The sequence below is a fragment of the Psammomys obesus genome, unplaced genomic scaffold, assembly GCF_907164565.1.
Source record: "Psammomys obesus unplaced genomic scaffold, mPsaObe1.curated_primary_1811, whole genome shotgun sequence".
NCBI classification, from domain to species: domain Eukaryota; kingdom Metazoa; phylum Chordata; class Mammalia; order Rodentia; family Muridae; genus Psammomys; species Psammomys obesus.
The window spans coordinates 26,258,878-26,276,892 of NW_026591086.1; the positions used below are offsets into that span (position 1 = coordinate 26,258,878).

The 18,015-nt window shown below is 37.7% G+C and overlaps 1 pseudogene; it reads right to left on the reverse strand.

Moving 5' to 3' along the window:
* Positions 1-356: 356 nt before the first annotated feature.
* On the reverse strand, positions 357-821 carry LOC129678987 (cofilin-1-like; annotated as a pseudogene).
* Positions 822-18,015: the final 17,194 nt, after the last annotated feature.

Genomic DNA, 18,015 nt, shown 5'->3' on the forward strand with positions numbered 1-18,015 from the left:
TATGGTTAGATGTTGGCAGCATGGGAGGGATGAGGAATAGGGGAGTCATTAAAAACAAACAAACAAAAGAACAAAACAAATAATAATAATAATAACAGGCTCCCCACATACTGGGTGCCTCAGATAGAACTTGGTCTCCTTCAACCCAAGAGGATTCAGAAGATCAAAAGCAGGTTGGGAAGGCCAGAATCTACAGAGATGGAGGGAAGAGGTGATGGGAGGGACATTTGTCAGCTGGGGTGAAGGGATTTCCCTCCCCCTGTTGGGTCCCCCAGCCCCTCAGGTCTGGCCAATAAATGGTAGCCTGCAACACCCAAGAGCAGGTGCTAGATGCTAGATGCTCCAGGCAGGGTGGCTCACAAAGGCTTTGCCTCCGGGGAGATTATGATGGTGCCACCTAGTTTTTCTGGCAAGTTGCAGTGGTCCTTGATGTCCTCATAGCAGTTTGCTCGTAGTAATTCATGTTTGATTACTGTCAGTTTCTTCTTGGTGACATCCTTGGAGCTGGCATAGATCATTTTTATCTTAAGGGGTGCACTCTCAGGGGCCCAGAAGATGAACACCAGGTTCTCCTTCTTGCTCTCCTTGGTCTCGTAGGTTGCATCGTAGAGAGCAGAGCAGCAGTTCTTGTCTGGCAGCATCTTGACAAAAGTGATGTACAGTTCGCCCACAGTCTGCCCCACATCTCCTACGAGGATCTCCTTGCCCTCCTCCAAGATGATGTTCTTCTAGCCCTCACTCAGGCAGAAGAGCATTGCCTTCTTGAGTTTCTTCACTTCTGGAGTTGAGGACTCTCAAACTTTCATGTCATTGAACACCTTAATAACAGCATCAGAGACAGCCACCCCATCATCCAAGAAAAGGGAAACAGAGAGAAAAGAAAAGGGAAAGAAAAGGGAGATAGAGAGAGTACAGGAGATCTGAGCCACCATAGCTGCTGCTGAGATCCTACTGAATCGCTGTTTGGTGTGTGTGCTTACTGTATTTGTGTAGGGGTTTTGCCTACATGTATGTCTAGGCACAAATTTTAACTCACTAGAACTGTAGGTACAGCTTGTGATTACGTGAGACCCAAATTCCAGTCCTTTAGAAAAACAGCAAGTGCTTTTAACTACTGAACCATTCCCCTACACACTGAATTTACTTTTAAAGATACAAAACGTTATCAGGATATATGTTTAGATATATGTCATTCATATTCATAATTCGTACACATGTTCCTTAATTTTTCTTAGTACACAAATAGAAAATATAGATAGGCTCTACCAAAACGGCTGTTCTTTGCTCTGGATTCTATGCTGATTTTTAGTCACTGCATTACACTCTGCTTCACAAGGTTTTTTATCAGTTTGACCTTCTTTAGGTTCCTCTTTTTGTATTTTGTTCATTTTTATAGATAAGAAAACTGCTCAATTTCTGTTTGTTTGCAAAACATAGCTTTTTTTACATTTGACTACTCACTGTAGTTCCTTAATCGTGTAACTCAAATGGAATCCCTTGCTTAATATCTATTTAGAAGAATAATCCACTTACTTAAAATTGAAATTGTGTTTCCTTTTATTTAGTCATTCAGTAGAGCATTAACTGTGAGTTGTCTGATTGTGTATTTAGTGAGAATGTTCTCTACCACAAACTGAGATTTGTAGCACCTTCTTTGCTCAACATCTAATTATACACAGCACAGTCAAAAGTGAATGAAGTGAAGAGTACGGGAATATTGTAAGAACTGTGCATTTTATGTCACAGTGTATTGCTTAGAGTGTCTTAACACAGAATAAATAGTTAATACTTGATATTTGTTTCTACCTGCATATACATTACATAAAGCAAAAGTTCATTAAAAATTCCTCATACTTACGTGGAACATATTTTGTTCATAATTGCTGCCACTTACCCTTCCATATACCTCCTCATCGTGGTCTTTCGATCTGACCTGAATTTCATGTCCTTTGTTGGTCCCCACTAAATTATTATGTCAGAAAAACACATGATAATTGAATGCTGGGTATTTCATTTTTTGCACAAATGATCACTTAAAACTTCGTATATTTTTTTTTTCCTGAAAACGATATGGTTTCATGCATCATTGCATATGAATAGAAAACATTTTATGTTACACACTATTCTATCCAGAAAATAGTGCTTAATAGAATAAACAAAAGATTTTCATGTTTATATTTTAATAACTTGTGTGAGATATTGCTCATGATAATATTAAATTTCTGACTACATTTTGGTAGAGGAATTTTAATCCAGCAACATGGGTGCTCTGACAATGGATCACATCCAAGGACCTTCTAGAAAGTGTGATCTGGCTGAAATGCAGAAAAACCACAAATCTTTACTCCTTCTTGCTGTAAAGCAGACATCCACCTTTAATTTCTCTGACTGGAATATAAACATGCCCTTAGTACAATGCTTTAATCCCAAACAATGATGTCTAAATAAGGGGAAGACAAAGTTACAAATCAAAGAAAGATTTGACAGAATGAATCAGAGATAGGATATGACAAAGAAAAATACAAATGACTCTGAGATGCCATCTTACACTTATCAAAATAGCTAAGATCAAAACTCAAGTAACAGCATATGCTGGCAAGGATATGAAAAAAGGGAATATTCCTCCATTACTGGTGAGAGTGAAAACTGTACAACCACTTTGGAAATCAATCTGGCACTTTCTCAGAAAATTAGGTCTACCTCAATACCCAGCTATACTACTTCTTGGCACATACCCAAGAAATTCTCTACCATACAACAAGGAAACTTGCTCAGTTATGTTCATAGCAGCTTTATTTGTCATAGCTAGAATCTGGAAACAACCTAGATATCTCTCTGAAGAATGGATGAAGAAAACAGTGTTATATTCACACAACAAAATACTACTCAGCTATTAAAAAAAGGAAATTGTTTTTATGAATGAAAAATTTCAGGCAAGTTTATTTAGCTAGGAAAGATCATCTTGAGTGAAGCAACCCAGACCTGGAAAGACACACTTGGATGTATTCACTAATTTGCCCATTTTAGCCATATGATAAACACTCTATAATTTACAGACTCAAAGAAACTAAGTAACAAGAGAGGATGCTTAACTCTCACATAAAAGGGTAATTAGTATACAGAACAGAAGTGGTTGAAGAGAGGGAACCAGTTAGGTGGGGGAGTGCAGAGAGAAATGAGGGTGGAGATCATACCTGGGTTGAGGACACAAGGAAGACAGAGGATCCTCAGATAGAGGAGAAACCATGGGTAGAGGCATCTCTGTGACAAACTGGAGACCTAAGAAAGGGTAGGCTTCTCAGAGGATATGGGTGTGACTCTAGCTGAAACTCCTAGTAACAGGGATCATGAAGACTGAAGACACCAACCTCTAACTAGACAAAACTCCTAACGGAGAACACAAACATATCCACAAACTTCAACCCAAAATTTATCCTAAGTACAAAATGTGCAGAGATAAAGATAGAGCAGAGATTGAGGGGATGTCCTGGCTCAGCCTCCAACCTAACACCCACCCCATGGAAAAAGCCAGCTCCTGAGATTATTGGTGATACTCTCCTTGCTCACAGACAGGAGCCTAGCATGTCTGTCCTGAGGGCCTCCAACCAGCAGCTGATCAAAACAGAAGCTGAGACTCACTGCCAAACAATGGGCAAAGCATAAGGCGCATTATGGAAAGTTTGGGGGAAAGGATAAAAGGACCTGGAGGTGACAGGAGCTCTGTGATAAAAGCAATAGAGCCAATTTACCAGGGCCCAGAGGGTATTATGGGGACTGAAACACCAACCAAGAACTAAGTATGGACTGGACATAGGCCCCCTACATAGATGTAGCAGATGGGCACTCAGGTTTCATGTGGATCCCCAGTAAGGGGAGCAGAACTGTCTCTGACATGGCCATAGGAGAAGAGGATGTGTTCAGTGCTTTGATGAGCACATCAGTGATTTAGTAAGGAGTCTCTTTTTTCTGATAAATAGGGGAGGAAGCATGGGGGAAGAAGGAGAGAGGTTGGAACCAAGAGCTGAGGAGGGAGGAGGCTATGATTGGGATGTAAAGTTAATAAATAAATTAATTAAAAGTTTGAGCCAATTGTGATAGAAAGAGAAGAAATAGAATGTTACTAAGCAACTAAGGTTACTGAATGACATACTGGATGTCTCTTCATTGGATTTTTTCTTTTTTCAACTTCCAGAGTAACGGTGTAATTATTAATTAGTCATCAATTGTAAAATAATTAAATTATGCAATAATATGTCTCACTGTGCATGCCCAGTCCTTGCATACTAAAAAGAAGATGCCTACATATAGAAGGTATTCAAGGAGTCTTATTACTTATCCATGAAAAAAAAAAAAGAAGCTCAGGGAAAGAGAGGGGAGTTATGTGCAGTTCAGTTGAATGCAGTTGAGTTCCTACAGTCAGTTCTGTCAGTGCAGTGCTGAACTCCTTGAGTTCAGAGAAAGTTCTTACAAGCAGAGCAGTTCAGTAAGAGGCAAAGAGTAACCACTTTGAGTCAGTCAGTTTGGAGAGGAGTTTGAAGCATAATTGCTGAGTTGAACCTGCCAGGCAGAGTTCAGAAGGAAGTAGAAAAGGTCATCAAATTCAGTAGTAAGTCTTGGAGGCTGAAATGTTCTAGGCTAGATTAGTAGACATAGGCTGTAAGCTGAAGCCTTCAAAGTCCTTGATTGCAGAAGGTTAGATTATACATAGGCTATAAGCTTCCAGGCTGAGGCCTAGGAATAGACAGAAATTTTCTGCGCTCAGCCCAAGCTATGTATTTGTAAAGCTTGGGTATGGCTCTCATCTCATCCCTTCATCTGAGGAAATAAAAACAATATTTGCACACTGTAAAATAAAATAGTTTCTCAAATATATTTTATTAATTAATAAAGTGATGAAAGTCTTATCTCTTTTTTTCTTAAGCATAATACAGTTTTAAAACTTAAGCATTAATTCAAGTGCTCACTTTTGGCTTTTGTTTCTTAGGTTGTAACTATATAAATGTCATCATATAACTATAAATTATCATTGTATTTAAGGTAATCTTGGATATAGGCTTAATAAAAACATTTCAAAATATAATTGTAAAGAATTTATATAGTTTATATCTTAATAATACCAGGTTTTAAAATGTATTGTTAACATAAATATAAGGATAATAAAGAAGAGCATATTGTTATATATCCTGATGTTCTGTGTGAACTCCCTATTTCTTCAGTCTTTAGGAAAATATCAATATTTGACATTTTCTGCTACAAATTTGAAAATATTAAACTCCCGGATAAAATTTTTGCTCAGTATTATTGCTCTGCTTTTCTTTTTGTAAGCCAGTGATTCAACAATGATTACTGTGCCTTCAGTTTTGTACAGAAGAGAATTGTGATTCTAAAACTCGAATATTGCACCTTTCCTTGATAGAAATGCATAGCAGATATCAAAACAAATATCTGGTGTATTCCAAGTAATGATTTTTTTTAAATAACCTTTTACAATGTTGAAACCATCAAAAGAATTTAAATATTTTCATTTTAAAGTATGAAAACATTGTAAATTTAGATACATGTTTACCTCCTAAATGCTAATTGAGATTAATTTTATCAATAATAGTGAACTACGATGATTGAATGTCTAGTTTATGACTTTAATCATGCTATCTATCTATTTCTCTGTATAAAATACTTGCACTTTGCCCATATTAAGAGATCAAGCTCTTAACTGAAGTTCCTTTTCTAAAAGCTTTAACTTAGGACAAGTTAATAGAAAACTGTCCAGTTCAAAAAGTGATTAGATAAGCATACATCTATTTGTATTTTTCTACATGTAGATATACAGCTAGACCAGCACCATTAGTTGAAGAGCTATGTATGTCACCTACATAGTTTGAATGTTTAACTCATATTATCCAGTGATTGAGAATAGGTAGATGACAATTGACTTATTAGTTCTAGAGATCAAAAAGTATAATTATGCATGAATAACACCAATGGTCAGAAATTATGATACATATATAATTACCATTTTTCTCAGATGTAGAATAATATAAGTGTTTTACTACTTAAATTTTATCTGACATTGATCTTACTTGTTAAAATCCTCAATTTAAGAGAATGGACAAAAGAACACTGTTGTGATGCTTTACAGTTAAGTTGTTCAAGAATAGAAGGTTATCAATCAGATATGCTGCTAAAAACATCAGCCTAGTAAATAAGAGGGCAGTGTTTATGTAGGAACACAGAATTTAAGTAAATGCAACTATATTTCATATTATAACCTAAGTCATATCAAAATTAAAGTTCGTTATATAGTGTACACTTACAAACCCTACATCAGACATTTTTGCCTGTGGTAACCAGCTGCCAAACCCAAATCAAAACAAAAAATATGGATAGAAATATCTTAATAAACCTCCTTGGCTACAATACTGCAAATGCACAAAGCTAAGGGTCATTCATAACCAGATAACCCAGAACCCCAGCTCAGATGTAGCCCATGGCAGCTCAGTGCCCAAGGGGGTTCCCTAGTAATGGGAACAGAGACTTTCTCTGATAGGAATTCAGTGGCTGGTTCTTTGGTCACCTACCCCTGAAGGGGAGCAGTCTTGCCAGTCCTCAGAGGAAGACAATGTAGCCAGTCCTGATGAGACCTGATAAGCTAGGGTCAGATTGAAAGGGAGGAGGACCTCCCCTATCAGTGGACTGGGGGAGGGGCACTGTAAGAGATGAGGGAGGGAGGATAGGAATGGGAGGACACAAGGGAGTGGGCTACAGCTAGGATACAAAGTGAATAAATTGTAATTAATAAAAATAAATAAAATTATTTAAAAAGAAAAACAAAAAAGAAATATATTAATAAAATAACCCAAAATTATCAAATTCAAATATTTATAGTATCATCAGGTAAGGAAGTAGTAGATGCCAAAGTAAATGCTTATATAGTAGCAGAATTTTATTATGCCCAGTTTTCTTTATAAATAGTATTAGTTCATCACTAGTCTTATGCCATCCAAAACATGAAGTTAATTATCATGGCACAGATCGATATTTCTTCAAAGCTGTGAAATTCAATATACACAAAGTATGTTCTTAAGTCGATTGAATTGTAAAAAACACGAAATTTATTTTACTATGTTCTTATTGTAGGAAAGTTATTTAGAAGACAAAAATTTCCTCGCATAGAATGCCTTTCTCCTGAAAGTTATAATAGATGGTTTCCTTTTTTAAAATATATATCTGTTAAAAAATGCAGATTCTGGATTCTGCTCCAAAAATATATGTTCTATCAGTTTTTGAGACATGCAATTAAAGGCATCCTGGTAATTCAGTCTTCTTGGGCAGATAAGTATAGTTAAAAAGAACCATAGGGGTAAAAGGGAGAAGTATCTGTAGAATGTATAGCAGGTCTCAGGTTCCATGATCAAAAATAAGGTGGAAGAAAAAGGAGAGCAATCTAGGTGAGGAGGAGGAAGGACAATACAGAGATAGTGGGGTTGAGAAAATATTTGAGCCCTCAAAATGTTTGAAAAGAAAAACCAGAGGCCTGGGATGCCAGTTCATCAATAATGTCGCTTGGCTTAACAATTAATATGCATCCATAAAACCACAACTCTATTGTGGCATGAAAAAAACAAAACAAACAAAAAAAAACATAATGAAGGCAGCAGTTGAGGTGCTAATGTAGACATGGAAATTTGCACTTGGTCCCACTACTATAAGAATATTGGTAGTAACACCTGTTGAGCGACAGAGAATTAGTTTCCATCAGGGGCAATTACCTGCGTAGGTGGTCCAAACCAAGCTTTCAGTCTGAACAAAAGTACATATAAGCAACATAAAATGGATTAATAAAAAATATATGCATGTAAATATATATGTGTGTGTTTGTGTGTATATATACATGTATATATATGCATATAAATACTTTTAGGAAATAAAAAGAATTATAGAAACACAGTATAAGATTACTTAAAATACATTGTTAACACATAAACATATATATGGTACAATTATGTTAAATGAGATGATATTATTTCTAAAAGCTGTAGGTTATCAAGAACTCCCCAATGTCTGGCATAAAAACCTCCTTTCGCTGAGTACATGCCATAGAAAGTCTCTGCTCAGTGGTAGGCTCTCTGATCACCTCCTGCTGGTGGGAGGGGGTAGCAGCCTTGCCAGTCCACAGAAGAAGACAATGCAAACTGTCCTGATGAGACCTGATAGGCTAGGGTCAAACAGAAGGGGAGGAGGACCTCCCCTATCAGCAGACTAGGGGAGGGACATAGAGGGAGAAGAGGGAAGGAGGGTAGGAATGGGAGAAGAGGAAGGGAATCACAGCCTGATTCAAATTGAATAAAGTGTAATAAATAATAATAATAACACCTTTCATTTTCTTGTCAGGAGGTTCATGAGAGTCCTAAAATAAAGTAGGTCATTGATGCTGTCCTTGAAAGCTTCCCTAAACTTGAAGAGTGCTATTGCTATAGCCACTGTATATTTTGGAAACAGCTGAAAAACTCATTACCATAAGAGTTCCAGCAAAACATCCACTTTGATTAAATCATGTAACTTTATTTTGGAAGTAAATGTTAGCTATCAAGTTAAATTTAAAACCAATGTAAAATGTAAGAATTTTTATCTAGTACTGCAAACTATCTCTGGCTAAAGTCATGGAACTTAGAGGAGTATCTACTTTGGTCATTTCCCCAAGAGAATATTATTTCTGACAACATTTGAAATTGTAAACTTGTACAGCCATTTTGGAAATCAATCTGGCACTTTCTCAGACAGCTAGAAATAGTGCTATCTCAAGATCCAGTTATACCACTCCTAGGCATATATCCAAAATATGCTCAAGTATACAATATGGACATTTGCTCAAATATGTTCATAGCAGCTTTATTCCTAATAGCCAGAACCTAGAAACAAACCAGATGTCCCTCAACTGAGGAATGGATACAGAAATTGTAGTATATTTACACAATGGAATACTACTTGGCAATTAAAAACAAGGAAATGATGAAATTTGCAGGCAAAAGGTGGGAACTAGAAAAGATCCCCTGAGTGAGTTATCCAGAAGAAGAAGGACACATATGGTATATACACAATTATAACCAGATGTTAGACATATGATATAGGATAAACATGATAATATCTGTACACCTAAAGAAGCTAAGCAAGGAAGAGAACCCTGTATTAGATGATTAATCCTCTCAGAAAGGCAAACAGGACAGACATCAGAAGAGGGAGAAAACAGGGAACAGGACAGGAGCCAACCACAGAGGGCCTCTGAAAGACTCTAGCCAGCAGGGTATCAAAACAGATGCTGAGACTCATAGCCAAACTTGGGGCAGAGTGCAGAGAAACTTACAAAAGAAGGGGGATATAAGAAGACCTGGAGGGGAGAGGAGCTACACAAGGAAAGCAACAGATCAAAAAATGTGAACACTTAGTGCACATCTTTCTAAATGGTATCAACATTGTTTACAGATAACAGATTCCAGTGTTCCAACTTAGGGCTTAATTCACTTTGACTCAGGAACTGGGAGTGGAGCCCCTCAACATGGCTTTAAGTTAGGGAAAAACTGAGGTTATCATAATATGAGGGTAAGGGGATCTGCTTTGCTTCCCCAAAGCAAAAGTCACAATAAAACCAGGGTACTTCCTTCACAAAACATAAATGATCAACACAGTAATGACCAAATGGCAGAATCAGGATAATTCAGTTTTTGCTTCTAAGTTCTGTCTTTTGAAAAACTGTCCACCTATAGAAAGTCACACAAACAAAAAAAGTTCTGGTTTGATCAGCCATTCATTTTTTAAAATGTTTTATGATTTATTTATTTATTTTAAATTCTTTATTGATTACTCTTTATTCACTTTATATCCTCCCTGTGGTTCTCTCCCTCCTCCAGTCCCAATCCCTCCCTTCCTCCAACCTCTGCATGCATGCCGCTCCCTAAGTCCACTGATAGGGGAAGTCTTCTTTTCCTTCCTTCTGATCTTAGTGAATTAGGTTAGGTCTCATCAGGAGTGGCTGCATTGTCTTCTGTGGCCTGCTAATGCTGCTTCCCCCTCAGGGGAAGGTAATTAAAGAGCAGGCCAATCATTTCCTTTCAGAGGCAGTCCCTTTTCCTATTACAATGGAATCCACTTGGATACTGAACTGCCATGGGCTACATCTGTGCAGGGGTCTTAGGTTATCTCCATGCATAGTCCTTGGTTGGAGTATCAGTCTCAGGAAAGACTTCTGTGCTCAGAATTTTTGGTTCTGTTGCTCTCCTTGTGGAATTCCTGTCCTCTCCAGATCTTACTGTTTCCCACTTCTTTCCTAACATTCCCTGCACTCTGCCCAAAGGTTGCCCAGAAGTCTCAGCATCTGCATTGATAGTCTGCAGGGCAGAGCCAATACTAAAAACTGCATGGAACTGGCATAGAAACAGACTGGTAGATCAATGGAATCGAATAGAAGACCCTGACATAAATCCACATACTTATGGATACCTGATTTTTGACAAAGATGCCAAAACCATTCAATGGAAAATTGACAGCATCTTCAACAAATGGTGCTGGTCTAACTGGATGTCTACACGTAGAAAAATGCAAATAGATCCATACTTATCACCCTGCACAAAACTAAAGTCCAAGTAGATCAAAGACTTCAACATAAAACCAGACACATTAAATAGGTTAGAAGAAAAATTGGGGAATACTCTAGAACTCATTGGTACAGGAGAAAACTTCCTGAACAGAACACCAACAGCACAGGCTCTAAGAGCAACAATCAATAAATGGGACCTCATGAAACTGAAAAGCTTCTGTAAAGCAAAGGACACTGTGCTCAGTCATTCTTAAGCACATATGCAAGGTGGATCCTGGCTGAGCCAACACTGCACTGTGGATATGTATCTGTTTACGCGCTATAGATAGAAGACACTGTACATAGTGTTGCTTTCAAGCAATATTGGCGAAACATGAAAATTTCCGTCTCTGGAAAAAAATGAAACAGGCTCTTGTTGCAAAAAAAAAGAAAAAGAAAAGAAAGAAAGAAAGAAAGAAATCTGAGCACAGGGGTCTTTTCTGAGACTGATATTCCAACCAAGGACAATTCGTAGAGATAATCTAGAATCCCTACACAGATGTAGCCCATGGCAGCTCAGTCTCCAAGTGGGTACCCTAGTAATGAAAACAGGGACTGTCTCTGCATGAACTCATAAGCTGGCTCTTTGATCACTTCCCCCTGAAGGGGGAGCAGCCTTACCAGGTTCCAGAAGAAGACAATGCAGTCAGTTCTGATGAGACCTGATAGGCTAGGGCCACAGGGAAGGGGAGGAGGACCTCCCTTATCAATGGAGTTAGGGAGTGTATAGGAGGGGATGAGGGAGGGAGGGTCAGGTTGGGAAGTTATGAGAAAGAGCACTACAGCTGGCATACAAAGTGAATAAACTATAATTAAAAAATGATAATTTTAAGAAGGAAATATAAATCATTATACTCACAAATAATGGTAGCTCCTGCCCCTCTTCAAATAACCTGTTTGAAGTAGATAGAGGCTACTACAGAAATCTGCAAATGGACAAAATGCAGAGTAAGTAAACATAGATCCTGTAAGCCCAACTGGACCAAATTCAAGCACACTTTTTACTTAAGGGTGGGGAAATTGTTGAAGAGGCAGAACAAAGATTGTTTTTTTTTTAAACACCCAGAAGATCAGAACAGTTTCAAGCTAATATCATGTATATATTGCAGCGAATCTGCACAAATAAACTCACATATATGGTTGTCTAAAAAGGAGCACCAGTCAACATGCCAAAGTAGATAAGGGAAATTTTATAAGCCTAAACACTAGATGAAGATCTACAGGCAATCAATGGTTGTTCAGTGAGAGAGAACAAATCTTTCTGCTGTGGGTGAAGTTATTAAATCTCAAGTGGTCAGCACTAAATCCTTGCACATATGTCCAAACATAAATGATGTCTGTCTGTCTGTCTGTCTGTTTTCTCTGTCTCTCTTCTCTCTCTGCATCATAACTGGTAACACACACACACACACACACACACACACATACACATATGATCTCTCTCACACACACACATGCTCATGTCTGCATGTTTGTGGGGGGATTGGTGTGTGCATATGTGTGTTTTGTACTAAAAGTGTTCAAAGAAGAGTGGAAATAAGAGGAAGTGAATGAACACAGAAAGAGGCTTCTGCTTAACCCAGAGACTCCCTTGTTGGGTATCAACTTTCACTGACCTATGCAGATCTTCTGGAAGAGCTAGGATTTGAGGGCCTTAAAGAATGAGCTGGACTACAGTATAAGGCTTCAGACAACATTTTCTGAGTGTCAGTGTGTTTTATACACAAATGTAACAAAGAAAGAAATGATTCAAGGGAGGTTGAGTTCAGAAAAATAGTCAGTAAAGCTTGATCAAAAAAATGTAAATAAATGCCAGTAACCCAGGACTCAGTTATCTGTCAGGTAGATAATATCTGGGAAGCACAAAAAAAAAAAAAAAAAAAAAAAGGCAGAAGGTCATAGTCAGATTCAGGGTACACTGACCAGAATGTGTTCTATCAGAAGTATGTTCTGATATCTTACAGGAATATACATATCTTATAATATGAATGTAAACACTTAATAAATATGTCAATAAATGATGATTTTAGTGTTAATTATTTTAATTTGTATGCTTCTTTAGGTTTGTTCACTTCCTACTGAACATGTTAAAACACATTTATCTCCAGGCTGTTGAATATCAGACACCTGGTCAAAATAATGCTTTCTACACAGCCCTGCTTATTGAATGTAGTATTTTTATTTTTATTTTTATTAAATACTTATTGCTGTTTATTTTGACATATGAAAATGAATGGCCTTTTGATAATACATTGAAAATTATGATGAAACGATCAGTGCTTTAAAATGAATTGCTTCTTAACCTAGTATGTTATAAAAGTGAATTGCACTAAAACGCTGATAGGGTGCTTTTAATCTGGAAGAGCCTTTAAAACCCCACACAAGGAGGCCATTCAACATTCTTGTAGCTTTCAACATGCTTGACAATAAGGTTGGTGACAAGACACATCCATAATACCATTTTTTTCCTTCTAATGGTGCAGTTTTTTCTTTTTCTTTTTTCTTTCTGTCGAACATTTTTTTTTGACGTTTAGCTGCTAACCTAACTTATCAATATTTTAAGTCAAAGGAATTATGTTGCTATCTCTGAATCAAATGCTTCTTCTCTTTTGTAACTTTAACCCACAAAAATCCCATTTATCATTTATATTTTAGGTCAATGTGACAATATCCAGCACATTCTTCTCGATCATAATAGTCTACCTTGCTCTTTCATCTACCACCTCTGTCGCTATTGACGATGCTCACATGGCAACTAGCATTTGATGCTTTTTTTGGTCACTTTCTAAACACCATTTTATCTTCCATCATTAAATAAAAAAAAAAAAAAAAACTTGAGAATGGCAAAGATTCGCCTTTGTTTTTTTTGTTTTGTTTTTTTTTAAAGCAACTTTCTTCTCATTATACATTTGGACATGATTGTTTAATGAACTATACACGTAAAATTTCAACCCATGTTCTTAAAATAATCCAAGAGACGATTATAAGGAGATGATGAGTTAAAATGATGCACAAAGGTAGGTCTGCTGCTTCAGCACACAAGAGTATCAAATTCAAAGACTCGAGAAAAGATGCTTGTCTGAAATACAGGTAGGATACAAACATTGTGGGTTCAACTATATAAGGCACTTCCATACAGTTTAAATTTGCGGTGCCATTAATCAACTTATATATTGTTTTTATTGTTTTCACTTTGTCATAGAGTTATGTATTATGGTTCATAATAAATTGTGAAGTAGTTTTTAGGCCATAGTAATTTGTAAATTCAGGACTTCACTATTTCTGTAAAATTATGAATCATTTTTTTATTATTATACTTAAAATCTAAAATTTATAAAATATTAACCTTATGAAAATATGACCTTGTAGCAATATTTAATATAATGACAGAAAATAAAAACAGAGTTTACTACTTTTATATACAATATATTTGTGTATTAGATATGCTATTTGAGATACAGTGAAAGAGGTAAGATATTTTCATTGCTGAATGCCTCCTGATATTTCTTTATGAACAGTACCTTCAACATATAAAAAAGAAAATAACTGTAATGTTTCAAGATTAAAGCATAGTTTATTAAAGTTTGTAATAATAACTTACAAAATAGATTTGATAACTGACATTTTAAAGGGATTTTTAAATTAATTGATTATGACTCCCTATGAACCCACAGGCTACTCTAACCAGAGAAGCAGATAACTGCAGATTGTCACCTTTTCAATCTTTTCTACAAATTGAACACCCCTCCACTCCTAACTTCATTACCCTACTGCCCCATATACAGTGGATCAAAAAGATTCTCTCCTCCAAACTTCACTCTACCCACTCATTGCTTTATCCCATCCCCGAACTCAGAAGGCATTTCCAATGAACCTATATACTCTCCAGCCAGGGAAACAGGAGGCTAAAACAGGAGGCTAAACACAGATATTCTCTCCTGATCTTCCAAACCCTTGTCCATAGGATAGTAGAGATCGTCTCGTCCAAACCTTCTTTGCCTTACTCTTTGCTTTATCCCATTTCCGAGTCCCTGGCATCTCAAAGACCACCCTGGCCAGGATCTTCAACCCCTCCTCCAAAATTCCATTCTTCCAAGTCAAATCCCTTAGTCTCTTTTTTTTCCTGTTACTATGAACAATTTTATTTTTGCCATTTTTATTAGGGGATGTTGCTCAAGGGCACTTTCTTTTTTTAAATTTTTTATTTAACTTTTATTAATTACACTTTGTTCATTTTGTATCCCCCCATAAGCCCCACCCTCCTCCCCTCCCAATCCAAACCTCCCTCTGCTTTCTGCATGCATGCCCTTCCCCAAGTACACTGATAGGGGAGGTCCTCCTCTCCTTCTTTCTGACCTTAGACTATCAGTTCTGATCAGAAGTGGCTGCACTGTCATCTTCTATGGCCTGCCAAGGCTGCTCCCCCCTCAGGGGGAGGTGATCAAAGAGCAGGCCAATCAGTTCATGTCAGAGGCAGTCCCTCTTCTTATTACTATGTAGGCCACTTGGACACTAAACTGCCATGGGCTACATCTGTGCAGGGGTTCTAGGTTATCTCAATGAATAGGTTATCTCCATGAGTCTCTGGGAAGTTCCCTGTCTTCAAATTTTCTTGTTCTGTTGCTCTCCTTGTGGAGTTCCTGTCCTCTCCAGCTCTTGCTATTTCCACTTATTACATAAAATTCCATTCACTCTGCCTGACAGTTGGCCATCAGGCTCAGTATCTGCTTTGATAGTCTGCAGGGCAGAGGCTTTCAGAGGCCCTCTGTGGAAGATTCCTAGATTGTTTCCTGTTTTCTTCTGGCTTTCAGAGGCCCTCTGTAGCAGGTTCCTAGGTTGTTTCCTGTTTTCTTCTTCTTCTGATGTCCATCCTCTTTGCCTTTCAGGATGGGGATTGAGCATTTTATTTAGGCTCCTCGCTTTTGCTTAGTTTCTTTAGATGTACAGATTTTAGCAGATCTATTCTATGTTGTATGTTTATATGAGTGAGTATACACCGAGTGTGTCTTTTTGCTTCTGGGACAACTCACTCAGGATGATCCTTTCCAGGTCCCACCATTTACCTGCAAATTTCATGATTTCCTTATTTTTCATTGCTGAGTAATACTCCATTGTATAGAAGTACCACAGTTTCTGCATCCATTCTTCAGTTGAGGGGCATCTCGGCTGTTTCCAGCTTCTGGCTATTACAAATAAAGCTCCTACAAACTTGGTTGAACAAAAGTCCTTATTGTGTACTTGAGCCTCTTTTGGATATATACCTAGGAGTGGCATGGCTGGATCTTGAGGAAGCACTATTCCTAGTTGTCTGAGAAAGCACCAGATTGATTTCCAGAGTGGTTGTACAAGTTTACATTCCCACCAGCAGTGGAGAAGGGTTCCCCTTTCTCCACAACCTCTCCAGCATGTGTTGTCACTTGAATTTTTGATCTTGGCCATTCTGATTGGTGTAAGGTGAAATCTCAGGGTTGTTTTGATTTGCATTTCCCTAATGGCTAATGAGGTTGAGCATTTCTTTAAATGCTTCTTTGCCATTCAATATTCCTCTGCAGAGAGTTCTCTGTTTAGCTCTGTTCCCCATTTTTTAATTGGATTACTTGGTTTGCTGCTTTTCAGCTTCTTTAGTTCTTTATATATACTGGATATGAGTCCTCTGTCAGATAAAGGGTTGGTGAAGATTCTTTCCCAAACTGTAGGCAGTCGCTTTGTTTTGATGATGGTGTCTTTTGCTTTACAGAAGCTTTTCAGTCAGTTTCAGATAGCATCTTCAATAAATGGTGCTGGTCCAACTGGATATCTACGTGTAGAAAAATGAAAATAGATCCATACTTATCACCCTGTACAAAACTGAAGTCAAAGTGGATCAAAGACCTCAACCTAAAACCAGACACATTAAATTGGCTAGAAAAAAAAAGTGGGAAATACCCTAGAACTCATTGGTACAGGAGAAAAATTCCTGAACAGAACACTAACAGCACAGGCTCTAAGAGCAACAATCAATAAATGGGACCTCAAGGGCACTTTCCATTGCCCCTTGTCCTGGTTCAAGGGATGCTGTTCTGCATTGTGCAGATTTAACTTTAAGGTAGATTCAGGATCCATTCCTCTGAAAGAGAGAGAATGGAGGTCATCAGATACAGTTCATGGTTTGATGTCACTTGCAGAAATACTTTACTTACACAATGTTAGGTATTGTCTTGTTTCTGTTTTCTTTTTTAAATATAGTGTTTCATGCATAAAAGCTTCTTGAAGTTGTGTAAAGATTGTCCACATCCAAAATTGATCATCTTATATCCTGGGTTGGTGACAGAGAACTATAAGTGTTTTGTTCTTTTTTTTTTTCTGTGAGAGTTTTTAATATAATTTTTGTATTAATTCAATATACATCTCTGTCATAGGTCCTTCCCCCCCTCTCCTCCCCTAGTCTTATCCAACTCTCTGTGGTAGAAAATTTCCTGTGGCGTCTCCCTACTCTCTGTCCTTATCCCTAGTGAACACCCTGCTTTCCATCATAATGTGGATCCATTTACTCCTAGTCCATCCCATACCCAAAGTTTCAGCTCTCAATACCTATAAACACAATTTATCTGGAATGCCCAGTGGTCACTCTTATTTGAATCTCAGAATTTTTTTTTAACTAGGCTAAAAGCATTTACCACCATCCCCTATGGATGAGAGATGCTACTGTAAATGGTGTAGGTGTTACTTTCAACATTTATGCAATTTATTTTATTTTATTTTATTTTTTTATTAATTACATTTTATTCACTTTGTATCCTCCCATAAGCCCCTCCCTCCTCCCCTACCGATCCCACTCTCCCTCCCCCTTCTTCATGCATGCCCCTCCCCAAGTCCACTGATAGGTGAGGTTCTCCTCTCCTTTCTTCTGACCTTAGTCTATTAGATCACATAAGGAGTGGCTGTATTATCATCTTCTGTGGCCTGGTAAGGCTGCTCCCCCTCAGGGGGAGGTGATCAAAGAGCAGGCCAATCAGATTATGTCAGAGGCAGTCCCTCTTCCCATTACTATGGAGGCCACTTGGACACTAAACTGCCATGGGCTACATATGTGCAGGGGTTCTAGGTTATCTCCATGAATGTCCTTGTTGTGTACTTGTACAAATTTTGGATATGTGTCTAGGAGTGGTATGAGTGGATCTTGAGGAAGTGCTATTCCTAGTTGTCTGAGAATGCACCAGATTGCTTTCCAGAATAGTTGTAAAAGTTTACATTCCCACCAGCAGTCGAGGAGGGTTCCCCTTTCTCCACAACCTCTCCAGCTTGTGTTGTCACTTGAATTTTTCATCTTGGCCATTCTGATGGGTGTAAGGTGAAATCTCAGGGTCGATTTGATTTGCATTTCCCTACTGGCTAATGAGGTTGAG